This window comes from Macaca fascicularis, chromosome 19 (assembly GCF_037993035.2).
Source record: "Macaca fascicularis isolate 582-1 chromosome 19, T2T-MFA8v1.1".
Classification (NCBI taxonomy): Eukaryota; Metazoa; Chordata; class Mammalia; order Primates; family Cercopithecidae; genus Macaca; species Macaca fascicularis.
In genome coordinates, this window is record NC_088393.1 from 41,850,453 (window position 1) to 41,866,804 (window position 16,352).

The window sequence follows — 16,352 nt, forward strand, 5'->3', positions numbered from 1 at the left end:
TTTTAAGTTTGCTGAATCTCTCCTCTAATTGCTTATCTTTTGAATCCCTCTACTGTAATAATATTCTTTATTTCTGTTATGTAATTTTTGATCCAGATTTTTTCGTTCTTATAAAAAGTTTCATCTCATTATTTCTATCCTCAGTTTGCTCATACATCTTTTTCCTTTGTTCATGTATTTACTTCACTTTTAAAGCACCTTTAAGACTGTTGTCGGCCGGGCGCGGTGGCTCAAGCCTGTAATCCCAGCACTTTGGGAGGCCGAGGCGGGCGGATCACAAGGTCAGGAGATCGAGACCACAGTGAAACCCCGTCTCTACTAAAAATACAAAAAATTAGCCGGGCGCGGTGGCGGGCGCCTGTAGTCCCAGCTACTCAGGAGGCTGAGGCAGGAGAATGGCGGGAACCCGGGAGGCGGAGCTTGCAGTGAGCCGAGATCGCGCCACTGCACTCCAGCCTGGGCGACAGCGTGAGCCTCCGTCTCAAAAAAAAAAAAAAAAAAAAAAAAAAAAAAAAAAAAGACTGTTGTCTTTTTATAGTGAGTCTGACATCTGGGCTGCCTCAAGTATGTTTTCTGTCAATTCATTTTGTTCCTTTAATTGGGTCATACTTTTCTGTTTTTTGGCATGCCTTCAGGTTTTTGTTGTTGTTGAAGACTGGACATTTGAATATTACAAGGTGATATCTCTGGAAATCATATTTCCCCACTTCCCCTGGATTTGCTGCATTTTTGCCTTTGTTTGTATTATTATGAGATAACTATGTGCCAGAGATCAGCCTAAAGTAAAAGCTGAATAAGGTCTTTGCAGTGCTTGTATCTTTCCTTGGGCATGTGAGGTGGATTTCTGAATTCTTGCATATATGTAGTTGATTTTGAATAATAAAAAAAATAGTTGCAAGTCTTTAAAATCTCCTGAAAGTCACTTCATCTGGTGGGTTGAAACAACGATGACTAGCCTACAAGCCCACAAGATCAGAAGCACCAGTCCACAGTCAGAACACAGAACCTCAGTATCTGTGGGATAAAGTATTTATTGCCCTCCCTGGCTGCAGAAATCTGCACCAGAATCACATTCCCATCCCCAAAGCTGCTTCAAGGAGCTGGGAGTGAGGAATGGGTAGCCAACACCACTCTGATGGTTGCAATCAACACAATTGTAATTTATTAGACAAGCTGGAAATTACAAGCATTCAAATAAACTCTGAAGTTCCAAAATAGTCACTTCAGAGAGCTGCCAGAATAGTTGTTCAGGTACAGTGACAGATTCATGACACTTCCTACTTGGTCATTTTCCCTGACATCACATGCTACATATTTGGTTTTGTAGACTTTCATAGCATCTGAAATAATATATCTCTAAACATTTATGTGATCTGTTGCAGACAGTAAAATATGAAAAACTGGATACTCACCTTTAAGATGTGATCATAAGCGTCTTTTGATGCTCCTTCCTAGTACCTTTCTGGGTGCTAATTCACCACTGCCTCAGAGAATATGAAGAGCTACATTACCCAGAAGGATGTGCTTCATAGGCCCAAATGACAGCGTAGGACAGGAGTGTTCCCTGCAGCCTGCATTGTCTTGGGTTGGACTTTTGGCACTGCTAGGGTGCACTTTCATTTGTCACATGTCCTGTCTGCTCACACCACCCAGGAGGAGCAGGTGACTCTTTGGGACCAAGCTAAGAAGGCCAGTAAGAAGGATGGGACCCATCTAGCCACCTCTGTAGGGAAAGAGTTCAGCTGAGTCTGAACTACTTATACAGTCATCTCCCTTCTAGCACAAGTGTGTTAAGTATCCCCAGTCTCATATTCTTGGACTCTCAACCACACGGCTGTGGCACACTGACATGGAGGATCGTGGCATCCTGGGGTTCTGCAGGCCTTCTCTTCCTGTTGTTAGGGTCACTCTCAGTCCAGGGTCCTAGACAAGAGAAAATTCCTCTTTCTGGAAATCAGTGTTATGTGGTGGGGTAGTATGAACTATAACTTCTTAGTACCCTCCATTCTGTGGGGAAAAGAGAGATCAGACTGTTACTGTGTCTATGTAGAAAGAAGTAGACATAAGAGACTCCATTTTGTTCTGTACTAAGATAAATTCTTCTGCCTTGAGATGCTGTTAATCTGTAATCCTAGCCCCAACCCTGTGCTCACAGAAACATGTGCTGTGTTGACTCAAGGTTTAATGGATTTAGGGCTATGCAGGATGTGCTTTGTTAAAAAAGTGCTTGAAGGCAGTATGCTTGTTAAAAGTCATCACCATTCTCTAATCTCAAGTACCCAGGGACACAATACACTGTGGAAAGCCGCAGGGACCTCTGCCTAGGAAAGCCAGGTATCACAAGGTTTCTCTCCATGTGATAGCCTGAGATATGGCCTCATGGGAAGGGAAAGACCTGACCATCCCCGAGTCTGACACCTGTAAAGGGTCTGTGCTGAGGAGGATTAGTGAAAGAGGAAGATCTCTTTGCAGTTGAGATAAGAGGAAGGCATCTGTCTCCTGCTTGTCCCTGGGCAATGGAATGTCCCAGTGTAAAACCCAGTTGTATGTTCTATTTACTGAGATAGGAGAAAACCACTCATATGTTCTATTTACTGAGATAGAAGAAAACTGCCTTAGGGCTGGAGGTGAGACATGCTAGCAGCAATACTGCTCTTTAATGCACCGAGATGTTTGTATACGTGCACATCAAGGCACAGCACCTTTCCTTAAACTTATTTGTGACACAGAGATCTTTGTTCACATGTTTTCCTGCTGACCCTCTCCCCACTATTACCCTATTGTTCTGCCACATCCCCCTCTCCAAGATGGTAGAGATAATGATCAATAAATACTGAGGGAACTCAGTAACCAGTGCTGGCGTGGGTCCTCCATATGCTGAGTGCCAGTCCCCTGGGCCCACTTTTCTTTCTCTATACTTTGTCTCTGTGTCTCTTTCTTTTCTCATGTCTCTCATCCCACCTGATGAGAAACATCCACAGGTGTGGAGGGGCAGGCCACCCCTTCATCTGGCGCCCAATGTGGGGCTTTTCTCTAAGGTGAAGGTACGCTTGAGCGTGGTCATTGAGGACAAGTTGACGAGATATTCCCAAGTATGTCTACGGTCAGCCTTGCAGTAAGCTTGTGCACTCAGAAGAACTTAGGGTAACAATGGGACAGACTAAAAGTAAATATGCCTCTTATATCAGCTCTATTAAAATCCTTTTAAAAAGAGGGGGAGGTAGAGTCTCTACAAAAAATCTAATTACGCTATTTCAAACAGTAGAACAGTTCTGCCCATGGTTTCTAGAACAGGGAACTTTGGATCTAAAAGATTGGGAAAAAATTGGGCAAAGAATTAAAACAAGCAAATAGGGAGGGTAAAATCATCTCACTTACAGTATGGAATGATTGGGTCATTATTAAAGTAGCTTTAGAACTGTTTCAAACAGGAGAAGATAGCATTTCAGTCTGATGTCCCTGAAAGCTGTGTAATAGATTATGAAGAAGAGGCAGGGATAGAATCCCAGAAAGGAATGGAAAGTTCACATTGTAAATATGTAGCAGAGCCAGTAATGGCTCAGTCAACGCAAAATGTTGACCATAATCAATTACAGGAGGTAATATATCCTGAAACATTAAAATTAGAAGAAAAAGGTCCAGAATTAGCAGGCATCAGAGTCTAAACCACAATGGCCAACTCCTCTTCCAGCAGCTAAGATGCCTGAAACATTACAACCTCAAATGCAGGTTAGACAAGTACAAACCCCCCCAAAAAAAATCAAATAGAAAAAGATAGAGTCTCTGTCACGGCAATGCCAATCCAAATACGGTATCCACAATATCAGCCAGTAGAAAATAAGAGCCAATCGCCAGTAGCCTATCAGTACTGGCCACCAGCCAAACTTCAGTATCAGCCGCCCCCAGAAAATCAGTATGGACAGCCAGGAATGTTTCCAGCACCATAAGGCTGGGCTCTATATCCTCAGCCGCCCACTATGAGACTTAATTGTATACCACCACCTAGTGGACAAGGTAGTACATTACATAAAATTATTGATAAGGCAAGGAAACAAGGAGATATTGAGGTGTGGCAATTCCCAGTAATATTAGAGCTGATACCACCTGGAGAAGAGGCCCCAGAGGGAGCACCTCCCCTAGCTGAGGCCAGATATGAGTCCTCTTCTATAAAAATGCTAAAATATATGAAAGAGGGAGTAAAACAGTATGGACCCAACTCCCCTTATATGAGAACATTATTAGATTCCATTGCTCATGGACATAGACTCATTCCTTATGATTAGGAGATTCTGGCCAAATCATTACTCTCACCCTCTCAATTTTTACAAGTTAAGACTTGGTGGACTGATGGGGCCCAAGAACAGGCCTGAAAAAATAGGGCTGCGAATCCTCCAGATAACATAGATGCAGATCAACTATTAGGAACAGGTCAAAATTGGAGCACTACTAATCAACAAACAATAATGCAAAATGAGGCAATTGAGCAAGTTAGAGCTATCTGCCTTAGAGCCTGGGGAAAAAATCCAGGGCACAGGAACTGCCTGCCCCTCATTCAATACAATAAGACAAGGCTCTAAAGAGCCCTACCCTGATTTTGTGGCAAGGCTCCAAGATGCTGCTCAAAAGTCAATTGCCGATAAGAATGCCAGTAAGGTCATAGTGGAGTTGATGGCATATAAAAACGCCAATACTGAGTGTCAATCAGTCATTAAGCCATTAAAAGGTAAGGTCCTGGCAGGGTCAGATGTAATCTCAGACTACGTAAAAGCCTGTGATGGAATTGAATTGGAGGAGCCATGCATAAAGCCATGCTTATGGCTCAAGCAATCACAGGAGTTGCTTTAGGAGGACAAGTTAGAACATTTAGAGGAAAATGTTATAATTGTGGACAAATTGGTCATCTAAAAGGGAATTGCCCAGCCTCAAATAAACAAAATATAACTATTCAAGCTTTTACAATAACAGATAAAGAACCACCTGACCTATGTCCAAGATGTAAAAAAGGAAAACATTGGGCTAATCAAGGTCATTCTAAATTTGATAAAAATGGGCAACCATTGTCAGGAAATGAGAAGTGGGGCCAGCCTCAGGCCCTACAACAAACTGAGGCATTCCCAATTCAGCCCTTTGTTCCTCAAGGTTTTCAAGGACAACAACCCCCACTGTCACAAGTGCCTCAAGGAATGAGCCAGTTACCACAATACAGCAATTGTCACCCGCCACAAGCGGCAGTGCAGCAGTAGATTTATGTACTATACAAGCAGTCTCTCTGCTTCCAGAGGAGCCCCCACAAAAAATTCCCCACAGGGATATATGGCCCATTGCCTGAGGGGACTGTAGGACTAATCTTAGGAAGATCGAGTCTAATTCTAAAAAGAGTTCAAATTCATACTGGTGTGGTTGATTCAGACTACAAAGGCAAAATTCAATTGGTTATTAGCTCCTCAATTCCTTGGAGGGCCAGTCCAGGAGACAGGATTGCTCAATTATTACTCCTGCCTTATATTAAGGTTGGAAACAGTGAAATAAAAAGAACAGAAAGGTTTGGAAGCACTGATCCAGCAGGAAAGGCTACATATTAGGCAAGTCAGTTCTCAGAGAGCAGACCTGTGTATAAGGCCATTATTCAAGGAAAACAATTTGAAAGGTTAGTAGACACTGGAGCAGATGTCTCTATCACTGCTTTAAATCAGTGGCCAAGGCCGGGCGCGGTGGCTCAAGCCTGTAATCCCAGCACTTTGGGAGGCCGAGACGGGCGGATCACGAGGTCAGGAGATCGAGACCATCCTGGCTAACACGGTGAAACCCCATCTCTACTAAAAAAAATACAAAAAACTAGCCGGGCGAGGCGGCGGGCGCCTGTAGTCCCAGCTACTCGGGAGGCTGAGGCAGGAGAATGGCGTGAACCCGGGAGGCGGAGGTTGCAGTGAGCTGAGATCCGGCCACTGCACTCCAGCCTGGGCGACAGAGTGAGACTCCGTCTCAAAAAAAAAAAAAAAAAAAAAAAAAAAAAAAAAAATCAGTGGCCAAAAATTGGCCTAAACAAAAGGCTGTTACAGGACTTGTCGGCATAGGCACTGCCTCAGAGGTGTATCAAAGTACTATGATTTTACATTGTTTAAGGCCAGATAATCAAGGAAGTACTGTTCAACCAATGATTACTTCAAGTCCTGTTAATCTGTAAGGTCGAGATTTATTACAATAATGAGGTGCAGAAATCTCTATTGCCTGCTCCATTATACAGCCCCCATGAGTCAAAAAATCATGACTAAAATAGGACATATACCAGGAAAAGGACTAGGAAAAAATGAAAATGGCATTAAAGTCCCAATTGAGACTGAGGAAAATCAAGAAAGAAAAGGAACAAGGTATCCTTTTTAGGGGTGGCCACTGTAGAGCCTCCTAAAACCATTCCATTAACTTAGAAAACAGAAAAACCAGTATATTTAAATCAGTGGCTGCTACCAAAACAAAAACTGGAGGTTTTGCATTTATTAGCAAAGGAACAATTAGAAAAAGGACATATCGAGCCTTCATTCTCACCTTGAAATTCTCCTGTGTTTGTAATTCAGAAAAAATCCAGCAGATGGCGTATGTTAACAGATTTAAGGGCTGTGAATGCCATAATTCAACCCCTAGGACCTCTCCAACCCAGGTTGCCCTCTCCGGCCATGATCCCAAAAGACTGTCCTTTAATTATAATTTATCTGAAGGATTGCTTTTTTACCATTCCTCTGACGGAGCAGGATTGTGAAAAATTTGCCTTTACTATACCAGCCGTAAATAATAAAGAACCAGCCACTAGGTTTCAGTGGAAAGTGTTACTTCAAGGAATGCTTAATAGTCCCAACTATTTGTCAGACTTTCCTAGGTCAAGCTCTTCAACCAGTTAAAGACAAATTTTCATACTGTTATATCATTCATTATATTGATTATATTTTATGTGCTGCAGAAATGAGAGACAAATTAATTGACCATTACATATTTCTCCAAGCAGAGGTTGCCAATGCAGGACTGGCAATAGCATCTAATAAGATTCAGACCTCTGCTCCTTTTCATTATTTAAGGATGCAAATAGAAAATAGAAAAATTAAGCCACAAAAAATAGAAATAAGAAAAGACATAATAAAAACATTAAATGACTTTCAAAAACTGCTAGGAGATATTAATTGGATTCGGCCAACTCTAGGCATTCCTACTTATGCCATGTCCAATTTGTTCTCTATCTTAAAAGGAGATTCAGACTTAAATAGTAAAAGAATATTAACCCCAGAGGCAACTAAAGAAATTAAATTAGTAGAAGAAAAAATTCAGTCGCTCAAATAAATATAATAGATCCCTTAGCCCCACTCCAACTTTTGATTTTTGCTACTGTACATTCTCCAACAGGCATCGTTGTTCAAAATACTGATCTTGTGGAGTGGTCATTCCTTCCTCACAGTACAATTAAGACTTTTACATTGTACTTGGATCAAATAGCTACATTAATTGGTCAGACAAGATTACCAATAATAAAATTGTGTGGAAAAGTACTTCCCATGTTAAAAAACATTTATTATCTTGTTTTGCTGTAATGGAGTTTCAGAAGAAATTAAAACTGACGATGGACCAGGATACTGTAGTAAAGTTATCCAAAAATTCTTAAATCAGTGGAAAATTATGCATACAACAAGAATTCCCTATAATTCCCAAGGACAGGCCATAGTTAAAAGGACTAATAGAACACTCAAAACTCAGTTAGTTAAACAAAAAGAAGGGGGAGACAGTAAGGAGTGTACCACTCCTCAGATGCAACTTAATCTAGCACTCTATACTTAAAAGTTTTTAAACGTTTATAGAAATCAGATTACTACTTCTGCAGAACAACATCTTACTAGTAAAAAGAACAGCCCACATGAAGGAAAACTGATTTGGTGGAAAGACAACAAAAATAAGACATGGGAAATAGGGAAGGTGGTAACGTGGGGGAGAGGTTTTACTTGTGTTTCACCAGGAGAAAATCAGCTTCCTGTTTGGATACCCACTAAACATTTGAAGTTCTACAATGAACCCATCAGAGACGCAAAGAAAAGCGCCTGCACAGAGACGGAAGCACTGCAATCGAGCAGCATCGACTCACAAGATGAACAAAATGGTGATGTCAGAAGAACAGATGAAGTTGCCATCCACCAAGAAGGCAGAACCGCCAACTTGGGCACAGTTAAAGAAGCTGACACAGTTAGCTGAAAAAAGCCTAGAGAACACAAAGGTGACACAAACTCCAAAGAACATGCTGCTTGCAGCTTTGATGATTGTATCAATGGTGGTAAGTCTCTCCATGCCTGCAGGAGCAGCTGCAGCTAATTATACCTACTGGGCCTATGTGCCTTTCCTGCCCTTAATTCGGGCAGTCACATGGATGGATAATCCTATTGAAATATATGTTAATAATAGTGCATGGGTACCTGGCCCCACAGATGATCATTGCCCTGCCAAACCTGAGGAAGAAGGAATGATGATAAATATTTCCACTGGGTATTATTATCCTCCTACTTGCCTAGGGAGAGCACCAGGATGTTTGATTCCGGCAATCCAAAATTGGTTGGTAGAAGTACCTACTGTCAATACCAGCAGTAGATTTACTTATCACATGATAAGTGGAATGTCACTCGGGCCACAGGTAAATTATTTACAGGACTTTTCTCATCAAAGATCATTAAAATTTAGGCCTAAAGGGAAACCTTGCCCCAAGGAAGTTCCCAAAGGATCAAAAGACACAGAAGTTGTAGTTTGGGAAGAATGTGTGGCCAATAGTGCGGTGATATTACAGAACAATGAATTCAGAACTATTATAGATTGAGCACCTTGAGGTCAATTCCACCACAATTGCACAGGACAAACTCAACCGTGTCCCAGTGCACAAGTGAGTCCAGCTGTTGATAGTGACTTAACAAAAAGTTTAGATAAACGTAAGCACAAAAAATTACAGTCTTTCTACCTTTAGGAATGGGGAGAAAAAGGAATCTCTACTCCAAGACCAAAAATAATAAGTCCTGTTTCTGGTCCTGAACATCCAGAATTATGGAGGCTTACTGTAGCCTCATACCGCATTAGAATTTGGTCTGGAAATTGAACTATAGAAACAAGAGATCGTAAGCCATTTTATACTATTGACCTAAATTCCAGTCTTACAGTTCCTTTACAAAGTTGTGTAAAGCCCTCTTACATGCTAGTTGTAGGAAATATAGTTATTAAACCAGACTCCCAAACTATAACCTGTGACTATTGCAGATTGTTTACTTGCATTGATTTGACTTTTAATTGGCAGCACCGTATTCTGCTAGTGAGAGCAAGAGAAGACGTGTGGATCCCTGGGTCCGTGGACTGACCGTAGGAGGCCTCGCTGTCTGTCCATATTTTGACTGAGGTATTAAAAGTCATTTTAAATAGCTCCAAAAGATTCATTTTTACTTTAATTGCAGTGATTATGGGATTAATTGCAGTCACAGCTATGGCCGCTGTGGAAGGAGTTGCATTGCACTCTTCTGTTCAGACGGTAAACTTTGTTAACGATTGGCAAAAGAATTCTACAAGATTGTGGAATTCACAATCTGGTATTGATCAAAAATTGGCAAATCAAATTAATGATCTTAGACAAACTGTCATTTGGATGGGAGATAGGCTTATGAGCTTAGAACATCATTTCCAGTTACAGTGTGACTGGAATACGTCAGATTTTTGTATTACACCCCGAGTTTATAATGAGTCTGAACATCACTGGAACATGGTTAGACGCCATCTACAGGGAAGAGAAGATAATCTCACTTTAGACATTTCCAAATTATAAGAACAAATTTTCAAAGCATCAAAAGTCCATTTAAATTTGGTACCAGGAACTGAGGCAATCGCAGGAGTTGCTGATGGCCTCGCAAATCAAGAGAAGACATGTGGAATGGCGTGAACCCGGCAGGCGGAGCTTGCAGTGAGCCGAGATCGCGCCAGTGCACTCCAGTAGATGCTCAATAAATGGTTAATAGGTATGAATGAGGAAAAATATGATGTCAGTGACATCATAACATCATTATGACATCAGCCCAATCTTCTATCATAACAAAGTAATGGTCTCTTATTGCTCTTAAAAGCTTCTTTATTTAAAAATATGGCCTTCTGGCTGGGTGTGGTGGCTCACGCCTGTAATTCTAGCACTTTGGGAGGCCGAAGCGGGCAGATCACCTGAGGTGAGGAGTTTGAGACCAGCCTGGCCAACATGGTGAAACCCTGTCTCTACTAAAAATACAAAAAATTAGCTGGGTGTGGTGGCATGTGCCTGTAATCCCAATTACTCGGGAAGCTGAGGCAGGAGAATTGCTTGAACCCGAGAGGCGGAGGTTGCAGTGAGCCGAGATCGTGCCATTGCACTCCAGCTTGGGCAACAAGAGTGAAACTCCGTCTCAAAAAAAAAAAAAAAAAAAAAAAGGCCTTCTTTTTCCTAATTCTGTTATTGTGAGGGCACTTTAAATCGAGAAATGTAAAGCATTATCACGTGTATGCTCATGCTTTTTAAATGACAAAGCACAGGAATTTCGACGAATCCTCTCATAACAAAATGACATGGTGGCATAAAACTATATGTAGTGGAAACAAAATCTGGGCATTATAGGACTACTTCATCTTTGTGGTACCAGTTCCTTGGGAGAGCAGAGGAAGGACAGAGAATGAGAGAAAAGAAAGCTACTGTCATTATCCCATAAGTATATATGTGGTAGGTAGACTATCCATAATTACAACTGTTTGATACTACGTCATACTTCCTTAATTATACTTACTTTGGAATCAGAGTGTTGTTCTGCTGCCAGGCTGGAAAGCAGTGGTGGGATGATGGCTCACTGTGACCTTAAACTCCTGTACTCAAGCAATCCCTCCCCACTCAGCCTTCTGAATAGCTAGGACTGCAGGCGTATGCCTACCCCTGGGTAATTAAAAATATATATATTTTTAGAGACTGAATCTTGCTATGTTGCCCAGGCTGGTCTCGAACTCCTGGCTTCAAGCAATCCTCCTGCCCCAGCCTCCCAAAGCTCTGGGATTACAGATATGTCCCATTGCACCTGGCCCTTCCTTAAATCTAAGATCTCGCAATGTTTCATAGAATTTCAATATGAATTTCATTATTAAAATTAAATCAAATGAAAGATAAAATCCCTGCAGAATAGTAAAAATTTACCACCCCATTCCAAACCTACTGTCTCTATTCCAAAGTGCTATTGGAATATGCCTCTATGCTTTTAGCTTTCAGTTAAGGTAGTACATGTATCAGAAGAGATACATTTTGTTGACAGTCAGAAACCTTATCACTCATTTCACACCAGAATTCTTGTATGTATAACATAATGTTCCTTTTTAAAATAATAACATATCTTATGATTCTCACCTGCCATAGTGTACAAAATCTGAAGCATAATCCATATCACAGCCCTTCCCTTGCATCAGTGTCCATACACTCCAAATCAAATTGATCTGTATTACCTTTTTAATCACAAGATAGGATTCTAATCACAGGGCCAGTGAGACTGTTCCATTTCTTATCTAGAACTTAGAATATTTGAAGCCATCCTCCCTCCTTACAAACCATAATTATCTGTCAAGGTTCAGTGCAGAGAACAAAAACTCTCTTAACTATTTCAAGACATATATTGCAGTAAATTAGTGCTTTTGAAATTGGTAGGTGGGCTGTAAAAGCAATGAGGACACTTCTGGACTAGTGATTTCAAGGTAAACTCCCATAATGATGACCCAGAGATAGAGAAATGACAGTTGCTGAAACCAATGATGCTGCCAACAGTGCTACCTCAAAGTCACAGAATCTGAAACTAGACATGGGAACATGGAATCCAGCTGCAGCAAGCATGATAGAACTCGACTGCTTTACCTAGAATAACACGCAGCACACCGCATACACACACGCACAGGCACATGCAGGGATGCACACAGCTACATGAGTAGTACTCATTACATAATTAGTGTTCATCATTTAGGATTCATTTCAAAAAATCACATCTCACTAAGCCTGCTCCGATCTCTTATAGTATGTTGTTTCTTGGTTATGTTCTCATAGCACTTGTAAACGATTATTTCAAGTTTATCTGCTATCCATTTCTCTTGTCAGATAATGTCTCTGTGAGAAAAAGACCACATTTGTTAATTATTACAATGGTTATCAAAATGTGCTTTCTGGACAAAACAGTGTTAGTGTCACCTAAGAACGTGTGAAAAATGCAAATTCAAATAAACTCATACAGAAACTAGAATTGAGACTTAGCAATCTGTGCTTTAACAAGCCCTCCTAACGATTCTGACATACCACTAAAGCTCAGAATGACCAGATTCCTATATCCCATCGCTGTGTAATATACATGAGTGATGCTCAGTACATTTTCTTGAAATGTATTAAGCCCACGGAAATGGACTCTGAATAATCCTCACCAAAATACTGCTATTCTTAGTATAAAGAGCAGGCATTTTTCTCTAGGTTTGCTTGTCTCCCACTAAAGGCTATACTAAGGCTAATCTTAGTGAAGGTTTTTTGCCAGTAATAGTCACAGAGAAAGAGTTCATGATATACAAAATGATTTTATTAGATACCAAAACCTTTATTCACACCATTATATTTCTTTTGCAGCTTTAATTTTTAACATTATAACATTTACTGGCTCCTTTGGGTGACTAAATATCTTCACATGCACACTAGTTAAAAATAATTTCTAAGTAGAACTTAAAACTACAAGCTACTGCTCTAAGAAATGCGTAATTATGTTTATTTGCTCTCCTGTAGAATCCTGTTTACAAATAGCATCACTGCAAAGATTTACACGTGATTCCTAAATCTTTCAGGTTGTTCTACCATTAATCTTCTGATGGGGTAGCAAGATAAACACTCCTAGTGAACACTTTGCTACATCTCTTAAATGAGATTTCTCTCCAGTTTGAGTTCTTTGTAAAATAAGTGATGCACTTGGAACTGAAGTCCTCCCTCAATTTTTAAATTTTCTACATTCATACAGTGTCTCTCCTGTAGGAGTTTGTTGGAGATTCTTATTGCCTATAGTCTTTCCCATATTTGCTACATGTACAGGGTTTTATCCTAGTATGAGTATACTTATGTCAATTAAGGGATTAATACTGACAAAGGCTTTCCCACATTTATGGTCTTCATGTGATTTCTCTACAGTAAAAACTCTGATAAATAAAAACGTCTACATCATTGCTGAAAGTCTTCCCATATTCCCTACATTCATAAGACTTTTCCCTAGTATAAATTTTTCTGATGTTAAATGAGGATCTATGAACGAAGTTTACCATGCTAAACACTGCTTCATACACATTCTCTTGTGTAAGGTTTCTCACATGTACAGTGATTCATATGGTCTAGAGGCTTTTCCACACTTACCACACTACTGGGTTTCTCTCCATTATGTACTTTGATGGGCAGTAAGATTTCAGCCTTTGCTAAAAGCTTTCCCACACTCATTACATTTATATGGCTTTTCTCCAATGTGAATTCTCTGATGTACAGTAAGGTTTGAACTACAGCTGAAGGTCTTCCCACATTTAATACATTTGTAAGTTTTCTCTCCAGTATGAATTCTGTGATGTTGAAGCAGGGATGACCTATGACTGAAGGCTTTCCCACATATACTGCATTCGTAGGGTTTCAATCTAATGTGATTTCTCAAATGCATATTCAGTGATTCAAGCTGGCTGAAGGATTTCCTGCATTTCTAAACTTCAAAGGGATTTTCTTCAGTATGAATACTCTGTTGAACAAGAAATGACAGGCTACTAAAGACTTTCAGGTATTTATTGCATTCATATTGTTTCTCCATAGTGTGAATTATTTGATGTTGAGTAAGGTGTGAGCTACAGCAAAAAGCTTTCCCACATTCTCTATATTCATAAGGCTTTTCTGATGGTGAATGAGAGATGACCTATGAATGAAGGCCTTTCCATGTATACGACACTCATAGTGTTTTTTTTTTCTTTTTTTTTTTTTTTACTCATAGCGTTTTTTCTTGCATATGAATTTTTAGATGTTGAACAAGAAGGGACACACGACTAAAAGACTTTCCACAGTTCATACATTCATATGGTTTCTCTCCAATGTGAGTGCTCTGATGGTTAGTAAGTGATGAGCCATGGCTAAAGGCCTTCCCACATTCAATGCATTTGTAAGGTTTCTCTCCACTATGATTTATCTGATGTCGTTTAAGGGATGAGCCACGGCTAAAAGTCCTCCCACATTCACAACATTCATAGGCCTTCTCTCCTGTATGAATTTTCCAGTGGCGATTGAGGATTGACTGTTTGCCAAAGGCTTTCCCACATTCACTGCATGTATAGATTTTCTCTCTATTACAAGTCTGGTGAGGAGATTTGCTCTGGTTAAAGGCTGCTCCACTTTCATTAGAATTCAAAAGTTTCTTTCCACCATTGAGTCTCTCATTTTTTATAACTGACTTTTTGGGTAAATTCTTCTTTAATATATCATATTTGTGTGAATTCCCTTCAGCAAAATTTTTTTGTGGTTCAGAAAGAGTAGACTTTGAATGAAAGGTGTTTCTAAATGTGTCATATTTATAACTGTCCCCAGTGGGGCCTTCTCTAGAGGTGAGAGTTGCTGGTCTGAAATGTTCTACATAAATTTCATGCTTCCAACTTCTCTATAGATTGCAAATTCTTATTAGAATTTGAAAATTCATAATTTTGTTTTAAAACATTTTCTACTGTTACTGTTTGGAGTGAATATTCCTCATAAATATCCTTCTTTGTTGATAATTCCTTGTTTTCCCATCTTGATTCCCAATCTGAAATACATCAAGAAAGCACAGCACTGCTTTTTCTTTTTTTCACTTCTTGAAAAGACACTTCTATGGTGGAATTAGGAGAAATGGATAAGAAATGAAGTCCCCAGAAAACACATAGTTCAGACAACTCAAATATTTCAATGATTTCTGAACAATGCTCAAATGAAGCAGAGAAGCAGAGAATACAAAGTTCACAGAAGGAGTGATAACAGAAATGGGTAAAATATACATAATAGATAAAACAGTATGTGAAAAAAATGAAACTATCAGAAATAAAATGTGGAAGGCATTCTGGATTCCAAGTCATCTCTTTGTGCCCATATTCACATGTGAAAGACTGCATTTTGTCTCATAGCCTTTTCCTCCAACCTTCCATTAATCTCAATTTGCTGCCAGATTAACACACTTAAAATACAGAATTGATACTACTACATTAAACAGCTGCAGTAAAAACAAAATAATCTAAGTGCTCTTTATGGCTGACAAACATTTAGGCCTTCTGAGGTTATGAAGAAACTGTGAATCATATCACTTATTAGACATTAGAAAATATTATTCCTAGGAACATATTTTATATGTTCTTTACTTCCTCTAATATGTTCATATTTCATCTACAAAGCTCAGCTTTAGAAAAGTGATTTTCCCTCTAATTGACAGCTTTTCTTAGCTAAAAGTATCAGTATGTTTTTCCTTATGTAGATTTAAGAAAGAATAATTTGCCTTACTTTGTCATGAATAGAGTAACAATTTGAATTATTATGATGGCAAAAACCTCTAAACTTGATTAGGTGATATGAGTGATACAGATAATAATTTGGGATAGAGAAACAATTATTTTGAAAATCTAAGCTAAATATTTCGTTTTATATTTTTCATTTATATTTGAGATATTTGGAGATAGTATTCCTAAAATGCCTCCACACTCACTATAAACATCTTTAACAAAATCTTCCTTAGTCTCGTTCACCATGACTCACCTGGAATCATACCTTTTGACAGTTTTTTCTCCACCATCCAGGGCTCTCTCCCATCCTCCAACAATGTGATCACATATGGCTTAGTTATGGAAAGACCTGCTTACAGGAAGAATATAGAATTGTTTAAGCTGTGGTCCTCTATTATGAGAGGCCATCACAAGAGGGACCACAAGAAGGGATAAAGGGTATTCACTGAAATGGAAAGATAAGCTTCAGGGAGGGCACAACAGAGCTGCACATTTCCTTGGGAACATGGTACGGAAATTCAGCCATTTACTTAGGAGGCTCTTCAGCAATTCAGAGTGGCAAAAGAGCCCCTATTGGAGTGGATGGGGTAATATCCTTACTTACAGACACCAGGTTCTTGTAATTCTGGACCATCACATCCTTGTATAAGTCCCTCTGAGCAGAATGGAGTCATCCCCACTCTTCATGAGAGAAGTCTATAGCCACATCACTAAATGTCACCTGAAACAGCAAATATATTTAGGCTCAGCCATAGCCCAGACCTCTTCTGTCACTGATGAAGGGGTAA

General features: G+C 39.7%; 1 protein-coding gene and 1 pseudogene across 5 annotated transcripts in view; one reads left to right on the forward strand and one right to left on the reverse strand.

Annotated features, from left to right (window-relative positions):
- WTIP (WT1 interacting protein) overlaps positions 1-16,352 on the forward strand; it is a 77,983-nt gene that overhangs the window by 40,090 nt on the left and 21,541 nt on the right. The window lies entirely within an intron of this gene.
- On the reverse strand, positions 518-16,213 carry LOC102122996 (uncharacterized; annotated as a pseudogene).